General features: G+C 38.4%; 1 non-coding gene across 1 annotated transcript; it reads left to right on the forward strand.

Annotated features, from left to right (window-relative positions):
- Positions 1-12553: 12553 nt before the first annotated feature.
- On the forward strand, positions 12554-12660 carry LOC148292994 (small nucleolar RNA R71). The gene has a single exon (XR_015825932.1). It is a non-coding gene; the product is annotated as a small nucleolar RNA R71 (small nucleolar RNA).
- The last annotated feature ends 3172 nt before the right edge of the window (positions 12661-15832 follow it).

Raw genomic sequence — 15832 nt, forward strand, 5'->3', positions numbered from 1 at the left:
TTCGGATCGAGCCCAAAACTTGGGCAACATCGTAATATGGTGGGAGGAGTCGTTTGGTGAGTTTTGAATGAAATCCAATCGCTAGAAGTATGGAATACACCAACCACTCCAATTAGGTACGAACTGCTGTTGAAATTGAATTGTCCAATTTCTCACGCGTACTGATTTCTGATCGAGCCCAAAACTTGGGCAACATCATAATATGGTGGCGGGAGTCATTTGGTGAGTGTTGAGTGAAATCCAATCGCTAGAAGTATGGAATACACCAACCACTCCACTTAGGAACGAACTGCCGTTGAACTTGAATTGTCCAATTTGGAACACCTATTGATTTCGGATCGAGCCCAAAACTTGGGCAACAGTATAATAATACGGTGGGAGGAGTCATTTGGTGAGTTTTGAGTGAAATCAAATTGCTAGAAGTATGCAATACACCAACCACTCCAATTAGGAACGAACTGCCGTTGAACTTGAATTGTCCAATTTGGAACACCTATTGATTTTGGATCGAGCCCAAACCTTGGGCAACATCATATTATGGTGGGAGGAGTCATTTGGTGAGTTTTGAGTGTAATCCAATCGCTAGAAGTATGGAATACACGAACCACTCCAGTTAGGAACGAACTGCCGTTATACTTGAATTTTCCAATTTGGAACACCTATTGATTTCGGATCGAGCCCAAAACTTGGCCAACATCATAATATGGTGGGAGGAGTCATTTCGTGAGTTTTGAGTGAAATCCAATCGCTAGAAGTATGCAATACACAAACCACTCCAATTAGGTACGAACTGCCGTTGAACTTGAATTGTCCAATCTCTCACACCTATTGATTTCGGATCGAGCCCCAAACTTGGGCAACATCATAATATGGTGCGAGGAGTCATTTGGTGAGTTTTGAATGAAATCCAATCGCTGGAAGTATGGAATACACCAACCACTCCAATTAGGAATGAACTGCCGTTGAACTTGAATTGTCCAATTTCTCACACGTATTGATTTCTGATCGAGCCCAAAACTTGGGCAACATCATAATATGGTGGCGGGAGTCATTTGGTGAGTGTTGAGTGAAATCCAATCGCTAGAAGTATGGAATACAACAACCACTCCACTTAGGAACGAACTGCCGTTGAACTTGAATTGTCCAATTTGGAACACCTATTGATTTCAGATCGAGCCCAAACCTTGGGCAACATCATATTATGGTGGGAGGAGTCATTTGGTGAGTTTTGAGTGAAATCCAATCGCTAGAAGTATGCATTACACAAACCACTCCAATTTGGTACGAACTGCCGTTGAACTTGAATTGTCCAATCTCTCACACCTATTGATTTCGGATCGAGCCCCAAACTTGGGCAATATCATAATATGGTGGGAGGAGTCATTTGGTGAGTTTTGAGTGAAATCCAATCGCAAGAAGTATGGAATACACCAACCACTCCAATTAGGAACGAACTGCCGTTGAACTTGAATTGTCCAATTTGGAACGACTATTGATTTCGGATCGAGCCCAAAACTTGGTCAACGTCTTAATATGGTGGGAGGAGTCATTTGGTGAGTTTTGAGTGAAATCCAATCGCTGGAAGTATGGAATACACCAACCACTCCAATTAGGAACGAACTGCCGTTGAACTTGTATTGTCCAATTTCTCACACCTATTGATTTCGGCTCGAGCCCAAAACTTTTGCAGCGTCATAATATGGTGCGAGGAGTCATTTGGTGGGTTTTGAGTGAAATCCAATCGCTAGAAGTATGGAATACACCAACCAATCCAATTAGGAACGAACTGCCGTTGAACTTGAATTGTCCAATTTCTCACACCTGTTGATTTCAGATCGAGCCCAAAACTTGGGCAACATCATAATATGGTGGGAGGAGTCATTTGGTGAGTTTTGAATGAAATCCAATCGCTAGAAGTATGGAATACACCAACCACTCCAACTAGGAACGAACTGCCGTTGAACTTGAATTATCCAATTTGGAACACCTATTGATTTCGGATCGAGCCCATAACATGGGCAACATCATAATATGGTGGGAGGAGTCATTTGGTTAGTATTGAGTGAAATCCAATCGCTAGAAGTATGGAATATACCAACCACTCCAGTTAGGAACGAACTGCCGTTGAACTTGAATTGTTCAATTTCGAACATCTATTGATTTCGGATCGAGCCCAAAACATGGGCAACATCATAATACGGTGGGAGGAGTCATTTGGTGAGTTTTGAGTGAAATCAAATCGCTAGAAGTATGGAATACACCAACCACTCCAATTAGGAACAAACTGCCGTTGAACCTGAATTGTCCAATTTATCACACCTATTGATTTCAGATCGAGCCAAAAACTTGGGCAACATCCTAATATGGTGAGAGGAGTCATTTGTGAGTTTTGAGTGAAATCCAATCGCTAGAAGTATGGAATACACCAACCACTCCAATTAGGAACGAACTGCCGTTGAACTTGAATTGTCCAATTTCTCACACCTGTTGATTTCGAATCGAGCCCAAAACTGGGGCAACATCATAATATGGTGGGAGGAGTCCTTTGGTGAGTTTTGAGTGAAATCCAATCGCCAGAAGTATGGAATACACCAACCACTCCAATTAGGCAAGAACTGCCGTTGAACTTGAATTGTCCAATTTCTCACACCTATTGATTTCGGATCGTGCCCCAAACTTGGGCAACATCATAATATGGTGGGAGGAGTCATTTGGTGAGTTTTGAGTGAAATCCAATCGCTAGAAGTATGGAATACACCAACCACTCCAATTAGGAACGAACTGCCGTTGAACTTGAATTCTCCAATTTGGAACACCTATTGATTTCGGATGGAGCCCAAAAGTTGGGTAACATCATAATATGGTGGGAGGAGTCATTTGGTGAGTTTTGAGTGAAATCCAATCGTTAGAAGTATGGAATACACCAACCACTCCAATTAGGTACGAACTGCCGTTGAACTTCAATTGTCCAATTTGGAACACCTATTGATTTCGGATCGGGCCCAATACTTGGGCAACATCGTAATATGGTGCGATGAGTCATTTGGTGAGTTTTGAGTGAAATCCAATCGCTAGAAGTATGGAATACAGCAACCACTCCAATTTGGAACGAACAGCCGTTGAACTTGAATTGACCAATTTCTCACACCTATTGATTTCGGATCGAGCCCAAAACTTGGGCAACATCATAATATGGTGGGAGGAGTCATTTGGTTAGTTTTGAGTGAAATCCAATCGCTAGAAGTATGGAATACCCCAACCACACCAATTAGGAACGAAATGCCGTTGAAATTGAATTGACCAATTTCTCACACCTATTAATTTCGGATCGAGCCCAAAACTTGGGCAGCATCATAATATGGTGGGAGGAGTCATTTGGTGAGTTTTGAGTGAAATCCAATCGCTAGAAGTATGGAATACACCAATCACTCCAATGAGGAACGAAATGCCGTTGAACTTGAATTGTCCAATTTGGAACACCTATTGATTTCGGATCGAGCCCAAAACTTGGGCAACATCATCATATGGTGGGAGGAGTCCTTTGGTGAGTTTTGAGTGAAATCCAATCGCTAGAAGTATGGAATACACCAACCACTCCAATTAGGAACGAACTGCCGTCGAACTTGAATTGTCCAATTTGGAACACCTATTGATTTCGGATCGAGCCCAAAACTTGGGCAACATCATAATATGGTGGGAGGAGTCCTTTGGTGAGTTTTGAGTGAAATCCAATCGCTAGAAGTATGGAATACACCAACCACTCCCATTAGGAACGAACTGCCGTTGAACTTGAATTGTCCAATTCGGAACACCTATTGATTTCGGATCGAGCCCATAACATGGGCAACATCATAATATGGTGGGAGGAGTCATTTGGTTAGTATTGAGTGAAATCCAATCGCTAGAAGTATGGAATATACCAACCACTCCAGTTAGGAACCAACTGCCGTTGAACTTGAATTGTTCAATTTGGAACACCTATTGATTTCGGATCGAGCCCAAAACATGGGCAACATCATAATACGGTGGGAGGAGTCGTTCGGTGAGTTTTGAGTGAAATCAAATCGCTAGAAGTATGGAATACACCAACCACTCCAATTAGGAACGAACTGCCGTTGAACCTGAATTGTCCAATTTATCACACCTATTGATTTCGGATCGAGCACGAAACTTGGGCAACATCATAATATGGTGGGAGGAGTCGTTTGGTGAGTTTTGAGTGAAATCCAATCGCTAGAAGTATGGAATACACCAACCACTCCAATTAAGAACGAATTGCCGTTGAACTTGAATTGTCCAATTTGGAACAACTATTGATTTCGGATCGAGCCTAAAACTTGGGCAACATCCTAATATGGTGAGAGGAGTCATTTGTGAGTTTTGAGTGAAATCTAATCGCTAGAAGTATGGAATACACCAACCACTCCAATTAGGAACGAACTGCCGTTGAACTTGAATTGTCCAATTTCTCACACCTATTGATTTCGGATCGAGCCCAAAACATGGGCAACATCATAATACGGTGGGAGGAGTCGTTCGGTGAGTTTTGAGTGAAATCAAATCGCTAGAAGTATGGAATACACCAACCACTCCAATTAGGCAAGAACTGCCGTTGAACTTGAATTGTCCAATTTCTCACACCTATTGATTTCGGATCGTGCCCCAAACTTGGGCAACATCATAATATGGTGGGAGGAGTCATTTGGTGAGTTTTGAGTGAAATCCAATCGCTAGAAGTATGGAATACACCAACCACTCCAATTAGGAACGAACTGCCGTTGAACTTGAATTCTCCAATTTGGAACACCTATTGAATTCGGAACGAGCCCAAAAGTTGGGTAACATCATAATATGGTGGGAGGAGTCATTTGGTGAGTTTTGAGTGAAATCCAATCGTTAGAAGTGTGGAATACACCAACCACTCCAATTAGGTACGAACTGTCGTTGAACTTGAATTGTCCAATTTGGAACACCTATTGATTTCGGATCGGGCCCAATACTTGGGCAACATCGTAATATGGTGCGATGAGTCATTTGGTGAGTTTTGAGTGAAATCCAATCGCTAGAAGTATGGAATACAGCAACCACTCCAATTTGGAACGAACAGCCGTTGAACTTGAATTGACCAATTTCTCACACCTATTGATTTCGGATCGAGCCCAAAACTTGGGCAACATCATAATATGGTGGGAGGAGTCATTTGGTTAGTTTTGAGTGAAATCCAATAGCTAGAAGTATGGAATACTCCAACCACTCCAATTAGGAACGAAATGCCGTTGAAATTGAATTGACCAATTTCTCACACCTATTAATTTCGGATCGAGCCCAAAACTTGGGCAGCATCATAATATGGTGGGAGGAGTCATTTGGTGAGTTTTGAGTGAAATCCAATCGCTAGAAGTATGGAATACACCAATCACTCCAATGAGGAACGAAACGCCGTTGAACTTGAATTGTTCAATTTCGAACACCTATTGATTTCGGATCGAGCCCAAAACTTGGGCAACATCATAATATGGTGGGAGGAGTCATTTGGTGAGTTTTGAGTGATATCCAATCGCTAGAAGTATGGAATACACCAACCACTCCAATTAGGAACGAACTGCCGTCGAACTTGAATTGTCCAATTTTGAACACCTATTGATTTCAGATCAAGCCCAAAACTTGGGCAACATCATAATGTGGTGGGAGGAGTCATTTGGTGAGTTTTGAGAGAAATCCAATCGCTAGAAGTATGGAATACACCAACCACTCCAATTAGGAACGAACTGCCGTTGAACTTGAATTGTCCAATTTCTCACACCTATTGATTTCGGATCGAGCCCAAAACTTGGGCAACATCATAATATGGTGGGAGCAGTCGTTTGGTTAGTTTTGAGTGAAATCCAATCCCTAGAAGTATGTAATACCCCAACCACGCCAATTAGGAACGAACTGCCGTTGAACTTGAATTGTCCAACTTGGAACACCTGTAGATTTCGGATCGAGCCCAAAACTTGGGCAACGTCATAATATGGTGGGAGGAGTCCTTTTGTGAGTTTTCAGTGAAATCCAATCGCTAGAAGTATGGAATACACCAAACACTCCAATTAGGAACGAACTGCCGTTGAACTTGAATTGTCCAATTTCTCAGACCTATTGATTTCGGATCGAGCCCAAAACTTGGGCAAGATCATAATTTCGTGGGAGGTGTCATTTGGTTCGTTTTGAGTGAAATCCAATCGCTAGAAGTATGGAATACACCATCCACTCCAATTAGGAACGAACTGCCGTTGAACTTGAATTGTCCAATTTGGAACAAATATTGATTTCGGATCGAGCCCCAAACTTGGGCAACATCATAATATGGTGGGAGGAGTCATTTGGTGAGTTTTTAGTGAAATCCAATCGCTAGAAGTTTGGAATACACCAACCACTCCAATTAGGAACGAACTGCCGTTGAACTTGAATTGTCCAATTTGGAACACCTATTGATTTCGGATCGAGCCCAAAACTTGGGCAACATCATAACATGGTGGGAGGAGTCATTTGGTTAGTATTGAGTGAAATCCAATCGCTTGAAGTGTGGAATACACCAACCACTCCAATTAGGAACGAACTGCCGTTGAACTTGAATTGTCCAATTTCGAACACCTATCGATTTCGGATCGAGCCCAAAACTTGGGCAACATCATAATATGGTGGGAGGAGTCATTTGGTTAGTTTTGATTGAAATCCAATCGCTAGAAGTATGGAATACACCAACCACTCCAATTAGGAACGAAATGCCGTTGAAATTGAATTGACCAATTTCTCACACCTATTAATTTCGGTTCGAGCCCAAAACTTGGGCAGCATCATAATATGGTGGGAGGAGTCATTTGGTGAGTTTTGAGTGAAATCCAATCGCTAGAAGTATGGAATACACCAATCACTCCAACGAGGAACGAAATGCCGTTGAACTTGAATTGTCCAATTTCTCACACCTATTGATTTCGGATCGAGCCCAAAACTTGGACAACATCATAATATGGTGGGAGGAGTCATTTGGTGAGTTTTCAGTGAAATCCAATCGTTAGAATTATGGAATACACCAACCACTCCAATTAGGAACGAACTGCCGTTGAACTTGAATTGTCCAATTTCTCACACCTATTGATTTCGGATTGAGCCCAAAACATGGGCAACATCATAATTTGGTGGGAGGAGTCATTTGGTGAGTTTTGAGTGAAATCCAATCGCTAGAAGTGTGGAATACACCAACCACTCCAATGAGGAACGAACTGCCGTTGAACTTGAATTGTCCAATTTCTCACACCTATTGATTTCGGATCGAGCCCCAAACGTGGGCAACACCATAATATAGTGGGAGGAGTCATTTGGTGAGTTTTGGGTGAAATCCATTCGCTAGAAGTATGGAATACACCAACCACTCCAATTCGGAACGAACTGCCGTTGAACTTGAGTTGTCCAATTTGTCACACCTATTGATTTCGGATCGAGCCCAAAACTTGGGCAACATCATAATATGGTGGGAGGAGTCATTTGGTGAGTTTTGAGTGAAATCCAATCGCTAGAAGTATGGAATACACCAACCACTCCAATTAGGAACGAACTGCAGTTGAACTTGAATTGTCCAATTTCTCACACCAACTGATTTCGGATCGAGCCCCAAACTTGGGCAACATCGTAATATGGTGGGAGGAGTCATTTGGTGAGTTTTGGGTGAAATCAAATCGCTAGAAGTATGGAATACACCAACCACTCCAATTAGGAAAGAACTGCCGTTGAACTTGAATTGTCCAATTTCTCACACCTATTGATTTCGGATCGAGGCCAAAGCATGGGCAACATCATAATTTGGTGGGAGGAGTCATTTGGTGAGTTTTGATTGAAATCCAATCGCTAGAAGTACGGAATACACCAACCACTCCAATTAGGAACGAACTTCCGTTGAACTTGAATTGTCCAATTTGGAACACCTATTGATTTCGGATTGAGCCCAAAACTTGGGCAACATCATAATATGGTGGGAGGAGTCATTTGGTGAGTTTTGAGTGAAATCCAATCGCTAGAAGTATGGAATACACCAACCACTCCAATTAGGAACGAACTGCCGTTGAACTTGAATTGTCCAATTTGGAACACCTATTGATTTCGGATCAAGCCCAAAACTTGGGTGTTCGCACCACTTTGCAAAACCCAAGGGAGGTGTCGTATCCACAGAGAGCAGTGTAAAGAAAATAACAGAGATGAAAAAGAACAAGTGTGATTGAGAGGTTGATTTATGCAATATTTGATTTAGAGAAAATTTAATTGATTAAAACACTAAGGCATTGGGGTTCCACTTTTAACATAAGCATGCAACTCTTAATAATTTGATCCACAAAATATTTTCCATTGTAGTTGTTCAAAATAATTAAAGCTCTTTTTAATTTCCTTTAGAAGTATTCTAAGCATAACTTGTACCATTGGCAACAAACTATCAAAAAATAAACTTCATCGAAATTCTATTAATCTTTAGTAATTCTCTTCTCTTTTAAAAGCATGAAAGTTTTTACTACACAATGGGAAAAACATGATTGAACCCATGAAATAGATTATCAAACATTCATCAATTAATTAAAAAGAAAACTACAAATTCCATTTGAACAAAAACTACAAATTCACATTAAAGCTTAAGTTTGGATCAAACTAATAACAATTACACACTCATATTAAAAGCTTTCCCCCTAGCCTTAGCTAGGGAGTTAGTTCCCCATAAAATAAAACTAAAAACAGAAATTAAAACTTAGAAAGATATGGAGGAAGGAGAGAGAGCTCAAGAGAAGATTGTGAGCTTGGTGTATTTTCCTTCTATGGCAACACTCTATTTATAGAGAATGGGAATTGCTCATGTTGCAACTTGCTTTTATTAAACTATTATTCCACCTTGCTACTACCAAGTGTTTCACCCGTCAATTGCCATCAAATGCTTCCTTTTGCTTAATTCATTGTGTTGATGACTCCACTTCCTCTTGCTTTTGTTATTCAATCTCTTTTATTTTGGCTAAGTGCGGCACCTTCTATCTTCATTCTTCATTTAATTTGCTGCACTCATAAATTTATTATTCCATGATTCCAAATCTTCTCAAGCCACCATCCAAACAACAATTGTTTACTTCCATTAAGTCTTGTTTGTTGCTTTATCCACTTCATGTTTTTCTTTCTTACTCTTTTATGTGTGGTGGGTATGAACATAGCCAATGAACCTCAAAGTCTAGCTACAAAGAGATAAACACACAAAATAATATCAAATTAAATAAAATTAGTTACTAACAAATATAATGTAGGGATAATAAATGTGATAATTATGTACTCATCAAATACCCCCAAACCTATAATTTGCTAGTCCTCGAGCAAACTAAAATTAAAAACTAAGCATAAATGAAAACTAACTAAGCCACTTTCGTAGGGATCTCGATTGCATTTAGCGCATGCAATAAGCCTTTAAACCCCTAGGTTGCCCTAGTGGACGAGTTGTAGTCTCGTGAGGGTTTACAGGGATGATACCCACAAACATCTGAAATTTTAAGTAACTCTCATGCCAAATCATCATCAAGAATGTCAAAGCTCAAAAACCAAGATTCTCAATTCATGAACAAATTTAAAAGAGCGAACACAAATCCAAAACTTTAAGTTCTCCCAGTCTAAAGTCAAAGTCATTTATCACCATTAATAAACTTTTCATTTGCTTGCTTTGGTGTAAAGTGAACTAACACAGTTGAGAAGACAAAATTCAATCATAATCACACCATCCTTGCTATCTTAGAATTTTTTTTTTTATAATAAATATATACATGCTATTATGTGGACTGTGCAATGTTTAGCTCCCTTAAGCTTTCTAATTAACCCATGTAGCGAGTGTTAGGCCAATGACTCTCAAACACAAAGGCTTTAAGGCATTAGGTGTTGAAACACCCCGACGAGCTTAATAACTCGAGTTAAAAAGGCTACAAAGCTAAACAAGTCACACATGCAATTTTTATTTTTATTTTTTTAAGAACTTCACGGTTTGACGCGAACACTCACTACTGATTAGGCAAGAGGCCCGGTTACTAAGTGAAAGTTCTCTTTTTATTCTTTTTTATTTTTTATTATTTTTTTTAAGACAACAAAGATAAATACAATCAATCTCAAACTCTATTTTCTCAAGCGCATTAGTGTGAGTGTGAATTTTTCAAAGCTTAGCTCATAAATCATTCATTAAGTAGAAATAAATGAAAAAGATTAAAGACTGGATTAGTTATCGTATCGCTCAAGTGTTCTCAATTTTAAACTCATGCATGAATATCAAATCTCAATTTAATGCAAGTCTGTTTTGATGACAACAAGCATGAAGGTTTTTTTATTTTTTATTTTTAATTTTTTTATTTTGGTAGAAAATAAAATTTACAAACACACAAATTGCCAGAAATAATTCCACTTCCCCCCAACTTGAATGAAACATTGTCCTCAATGTGTTATAAAAGAAAAATATGAGAGACATGTTGGAACGAAATTATAACGAGTGGGATAGAAGTCACCTAAATGCTGAAAAGTCTTTGAATAATTTTCTCCCTGAAAATAATTAGGTTTAGAAATGGATACCACAGGAGAAGTGTCAACTTTAGTGTTCGGCAAAGACTTAGGGAACAATTTCACTTTCACTTTAGGAGCCTCATTTACACTTGACACCATAGGTTCATCATATAAAGGTGGAAGTTTGTCAATTTTGGGTTTCCAGCCAATCCCTTCCTGTACCTATAAAGCATCAAATAATGAACCAATTTCAGTAATTTGTGAATTTCTTGTTAAATTAGAACCATTATAATTCATTTGAAATTTTTCTGCACAAGAAACAACACTACTTTTCGCAAATTGATCATGCGATAAAGTTGAGATAGAATTCACAGATTCAGGTTCATCTTCCTCCCCAGATGACTGTTTATAAACATTAAAAACATTAACTTCCATAGTCATATTTCCAAAACAAAGTTTCATGACTCCACTTCTGCAATTAATGTTAGCATCACAAGTAGCCAAGAAAGGACGTCCTAAAATCACAGGAATTTGATTATCAGAATTTGAAACATGTGCAGTGTCCAAAACAATAAAATCAACAGGATAATAAAATTTGTCCACTTGGACCAACACATCTTCAATAATCCCTCGCGGTGTCCTTACTGATTGATCAGCCAATTGCAAATTTACCGTTGTAGGTTTAAGCTCACCAAGACCTAGCTGCAAGTACACTGAATAAGGCAATAAATTTACACTGGAGCCCAAATCAAGTAATGCACGATCAATAAAATTATTTCCAATTACACACGAAAGAGTAGGACTTCCAGGGTCTTTATATTTTGGAGGAATTTTATATTGTAACAATGCACTCACATGTTCAGTTAAAAAGGCCTTTTTCTTCACTTGATGCTTTCTTTTGATTGTGCACAAATCTTTCAAAAATTTAGCATATGATGGAATCTGTTTAATAGCAGCTAACAAAGGAATATTCACTTTGACCTCTTTAAAGACATCTAAAATTTCAGAATTTTGACTCAATTTCTTTGGAGGATTTAAAGCTTGAGGAAAAGGAGCAGGAAAATGATATTCAGTTGATTCATTCAAGTTGGACATGTTAAGTTCATCATTATTCTTAGGTTTTTCAACTTCCTTATGTGAAGGTGTGTTGTTAATTATTTTACCACTTCTAAGAGTAATGACAGACTTTACATGCTCAAGTGAAGATTCACAATAATTGGCCCCTTTTGGATTTGGTTGAGTGTTGGCAGGAAATTTTCCTTTTTCATTAACAGCCAAAAAGTTAGTCAACTTGGAAATTTGACTCTTAATTTCTTTATTTTCTTCAACCAATTGACCAAGCAAAGTATCATACCTTTGATTTTGCTTCTGTTGTTCATGCATAAATGTGTGAAGAGTATCGCTCAAAGATGGCCTAGCATTGAATGCATTAGGTGCTTGAAACTGATTATTGGAAGAATTCATGTCACTTACCTGAGGATGTGACTCATTGCTCCAACGAAAGTTTGGATGATTCCTTGTTGCTGGATTGTAAGTGTTGGAAAAAGGAGAATATTGTTGTTTGAAGTTTCCAACAGCAGCACAACGCTCCTCATAAGCTCCTTTCATTTCCTGAAAAATTGGACAATTTTTAACAGTATGACCAATCTCATAACAAGAATCACATACTTTATTAACATCAGCTTGAAAAACAGGTTGAGGCAAATTTGATTTTTCCATTTTCAAAGCAGCTATCTCTTTAGTCAAAACCTCAAATTTTAATTTCCAATCATCTTCTTCTTTTAATTGGTAAATTCCTTTATTATTAGAAGATGTGACAATTCTTGAACGATCAGTGGTCTCAACTAGACTGGGGACAGTCCATTGATGAGCTTTTTCAGCAATTTCATCCAAAAATTCTAAGGCATCATCAGGGTCTTTTTGCATAAAATTTCCATTACACATAGACTCAACAAATTGGCGATCACGGGGGAGAAGTCCCTCATAGATATAACTAGCAAGACGCCAGTTTTCAAAGCCATGGTGTGGACACAAATTCAAAAGCTCTTTAAATTTTTCCCAAGTTTGATACAAAGTTTCATTTTCCTTTTGAGAGAAATTTGAGATTCTTTTTTTAAGAGCAATCGTCTTGTGATTAGGAAAATATTTGTTAAAAAATGCTTGAGTCATTTCCCCCCAAGAACCTATGGATCTAGCCCTTAATGAATACAACCAACCTTTGGCTTTTTCTTTTAAGGAAAAAGGAAAAAATTTCAACCTTATGAAATTAATCCTATCAAGTTGAACATTGTAAAAGGTGCCAATTGCTTCTTCAAATTCCCTAACATGCACATAAGGATTTTCACTTTCCATGCCATGAAAAATAGGTAGTAATTGAATCATTCCAGGTTTGAAATCATAATTTGGCATGTTAGGTGGAAACATGATGCATGAAGGATTTGGTGCACGAATAGGATGCAAAAATGTCTCTAAAGTCCTAGGTGCAACTACTTCTTCTCTCATTTCATGATTCACAATCTGAGCATTAACCTCTTGTTCATTATTCGCAATTTCTTGTTCATCATTCACAATTGCTGCCATGCTTTCAGATTTATTGGATATTTCAGTTGAAGAAGTTGAAGCAAAATGTTCTAAATTAACAGTTTCAGACTTTTTGACAAACCTTCCTAGATGATCTCTAGGTCGCATAAAGTAAATAAATAAATAAACAAAAACAAAATAAAACAAAAAAAATTAAAAAAAAAAAAATTAACAATAAGATGAAAGTTGGAAAGAGTGTACCATATGTGAAGAATTTCACATAACCAGCAAACCTCTGACCAAGGGGATCTCTGTACTCTTTGACAAGCCGCTCCCCGGCAACGGCGCCAATTTGTTCGCACCACTTTGCAAAACCCAAGGGAGGTGTTGTATAACAGTGTAGCTCGGAAGTCCGAGTGTCGTATCCACAGAGAGCAGTGTAAAGAAAATAACAGAGATGAAAAAGAACAAGTGTGATTGAGAGGTTGATTTATGCAATATTTGATTTAGAGAAAATTTAATTGATTAAAACACTAAGGCATTGGGGTTCCACTTTTAACATAAGCATGCAACTCTTAATAATTTGATCCACAAAATATTTTCCATTGTAGTTGTTCAAAATAATTAAAGCTCTTTTTAATTTCCTTTAGAAGTATTCTAAGCATAACTTGTACCATTGGCAACAAACTATCAAAAAATAAACTTCATCGAAATTCTATTAATCTTTAGTAATTCTCTTCTCTTTTAAAAGCATGAAAGTTTTTACTACACAATGGGAAAAACATGATTGAACCCATGAAATAGATTATCAAACATTCATCAATTAATTAAAAAGAAAACTACAAATTCCATTTGAACAAAAACTACAAATTCACATTAAAGCTTAAGTTTGGATCAAACTAATAACAATTACACACTCATATTAAAAGCTTTCCCCCTAGCCTTAGCTAGGGAGTTAGTTCCCCATAAAATAAAACTAAAAACAGAAATTAAAACTTAGAAAGATATGGAGGAAGGAGAGAGAGCTCAAGAGAAGATTGTGAGCTTGGTGTATTTTCCTTCTATGGCAACACTCTATTTATAGAGAATGGGAATTGCTCATGTTGCAACTTGCTTTGATTAAACTATTATTCCACCTTGCTACTACCAAGTGTTTCACCCGTCAATTGCCATCAAATGCTTCCTTTTGCTTAATTCATTGTGTTGATGACTCCACTTCCTCTTGCTTTTGTTATTCAATCTCTTTTATTTTGGCTAAGTGCGGCACCTTCTATCTTCATTCTTCATTTAATTTGCTGCACTCATAAATTTATTATTCCATGATTCCAAATCTTCTCAAGCCACCATCCAAACAACAATTATTTACTTCCATTAAGTCTTGTTTGTTGCTTCATCCACTTCATGTTTTTCTTTCTTACTCTTTTATGTGTGGTGGGTATGAACATAGCCAATGAACCTCAAAGTCTAGCTACAAAGAGATAAACACACAAAATAATATCAAATTAAATAAAATTAGTTACTAACAAATATAATGTAGGGATAATAAATGTGATAATTATGTACTCATCATTGGGCAACATCATAATATGGTGGGAGGAGTCATTTGGTGAGTTTTGAGTGAAATCCAATCGCTAGAAGTATGGAATACACCAACCACTCCAATTAGGAACGAACTGCCGTTGAACTTGAATTGTCCAATTTGGAACATCTATTGATTTCGGATCGAGCCCAAAACTTGGGCAACATCATAATATGGTGGGAGGAATCATTTGGTGAGTTTTGAGTGAAATCCAATCGCTAGAAGTACGGAATACACCAACCACTCCAATTAGGAACGAACTGCCGTTGAACTTGAATTGTCCAATTTCTCACCCCAACTGATTTCGGATCGAGCCCCAAACTTGGGCAACATCATAATATGGTGGGAGGAGTCATTTGGTGAGTTTTGGGTGAAATCAAATCGCTAGAAGTATGGAATACACCAACCACTCCAATTAGGAACGAACTTCCGTTGAACTTGAATTGTCCAATTTGGAACACCTATTGATTTCGGATCGAGCCCAAAACTTGGGCAACATCATAATATGGTGGGAGGAGTCATTTGGTGAGTTTTGAGTGAAATCCAATCGCTAGAAGTATGGAATGCACCAACCACTCCAATTAGGAACGAACTGCCGTTGAACTTGAATTGTCCAATTTCGAACACCTATTGATTTCGGATCAACCCCAAAACTTGGGCAACATCATAATATGGTGGGAGGAGTCATTTGGTGAGTTTTGAGTGAAATCCAATCGCTAGAAGTATGGAATACACCAACCACTCCAACTAGGAACGAACTGCCGTTGAACTTGAATTGTCCAATCTCTCACAGCTTTTGATTTCGGATCGAGCCCCAAACTTGGGCAACATCATAATATGGTGGGAGGAGTCATTTGGTGAGTTTTGAGTGAAATCCAATCGCTAGAAGTATGGAATGCACCAACCACTCCAATTAGGAACGAACTGCCGTTGAACTTGAATTGTCCAATTTCGAACACCTATTGATTTCGGATCAACCCCAAAACTTGGGCAACATCATAATATGGTGGGAGGAGTCATTTGGTGAGTTTTGAGTGAAATCCAATCGCTAGAAGTATGGAATACACCAACCACTCCAACTAGGAACGAACTGCCATTGAACTTGAATTGTCCAATTTCTCACAGCTTTTGATTTCGGATCGAGCCCCAAACTTGGGCAACATCATAATATGGTGGGAGGAGTCATTTGGTGAG

The sequence above is a fragment of the Prunus avium genome, chromosome 7 (assembly GCF_965620075.1).
Source record: "Prunus avium chromosome 7, drPruAviu1.hap1.1, whole genome shotgun sequence".
In the NCBI taxonomy this organism is placed as follows: domain Eukaryota; kingdom Viridiplantae; phylum Streptophyta; class Magnoliopsida; order Rosales; family Rosaceae; genus Prunus; species Prunus avium.